Here is a 1,282-nt window from a genome sequence, read left to right on the forward strand (position 1 = left end):
AATAAAAAGACAGGGAGGGTTCTCTGAGGGGAAGGAATGCAGTGTTATCTTCACAGAACCACTGGTGGAACTGGATGGTGTCAGGCTCTTTCTCAGGCTCCGTTCTGCTTTTCCTTGGTGCAGAGTTGTCTTATTACTAGCATTACCAATTCTGTATATGATAGAATAACCAAAGGATTTTCATAAACTGCATGTCCTCTAGAAATAAAATCAGAAGGTTATCTTATTCCCAAATACCAAATTTATTTACACAATTCCTTCCTTTCCTTGGTATTTTTACTAAAAAACCTGTATGCAGGAACGAAGAACATAAAAGCACCTGGGTTCTGATTACTATAATCCTCATATGTTACTTATTTTCTATTTTTTGCTTTATTCGTAGTCAAGATTACTTTAAATCTTTTTATAGTAAGTTGGGCTATACAAACATAAAATAATTTGATAGTTAACTAGCCAGAGAGACCTTAAAAAGTAACTAGAGGGACGCCTGGGTGGCTCAGTCGCTGAAGCGTCCAACTTCGGCTTCAGGTCATGATCTCACGGCTCGGGAGTTCAAGCCCTGCGTCAGGCTCTGTGCTGGCAGCTCGGAGCCTGGAGCCTGCTTCGGATTCTGTGTCTCCCTCCCTCTCTGCCCCTCCCTCGCTCACGCTCTGTCTCTCAAAAATGAATAAACATTAATAAAATTAAAGAAAAATAACAACTAGATATGGCATACCTGGGTGGCTCCAATTCGTTAAGAGTCTGACTTCCAACTCAGGTCACGATCTCACCGTTTGTGAGTTTGAGCTCCACCTCGGGCTTTTTGCTGTCAGCACGGAGCCTGCTTCAGATCGTCCGTTCCCCTCTCTGCCCCTCCCCTGCTCGAGTTCTCTCGCTCTCAAAACAAATAAAATATTAATGAAAGTAGCTAGATATGGAGCACCTGGGTGGCTCAATCGGTTAAGCGCCCGACTTCAGCTTGGGTTATGATCTCACAGCTCGTGAGTTCGAGCCCTGCATCGGGCTCTCCATGGGCGCACAGAGCCCACTTTGGATCCTTTTCTCTGTGTGCCCCTCTCCTATTTGCTCTCTCTCAAAATAAATAAATAAATAAACAAATAAATAAGCAAGCAAGCATTAAAAGTAGCTAGGTATGAATAATAAATACTAGAGTATTAATAAAACAGCAAAACAACTATAATTGTTAAGTTCTAAGACTATATAATCTAGAGTCAAAGATTATACTGAGACTATATGATGCCCTCCCTTGTTTTGGGAAAGAAGTTAAAGGGAGAAAGTTTTC

The 1,282-nt window shown here is 41.7% G+C and overlaps 1 protein-coding gene across 1 annotated transcript in view; it reads left to right on the forward strand.

Annotated features, from left to right (window-relative positions):
• Positions 1 to 1,282, forward strand: part of DOCK11 (dedicator of cytokinesis 11) — a 147,138-nt gene that overhangs the window by 81,482 nt on the left and 64,374 nt on the right. The gene's annotated exons all lie outside the window — the stretch shown is intronic.

Source organism: Crocuta crocuta, unplaced genomic scaffold (assembly GCF_008692635.1).
Source record: "Crocuta crocuta isolate KB4526 unplaced genomic scaffold, BGI_CrCroc_1.0 scaffold1269, whole genome shotgun sequence".
In the NCBI taxonomy this organism is placed as follows: domain Eukaryota; kingdom Metazoa; phylum Chordata; class Mammalia; order Carnivora; family Hyaenidae; genus Crocuta; species Crocuta crocuta.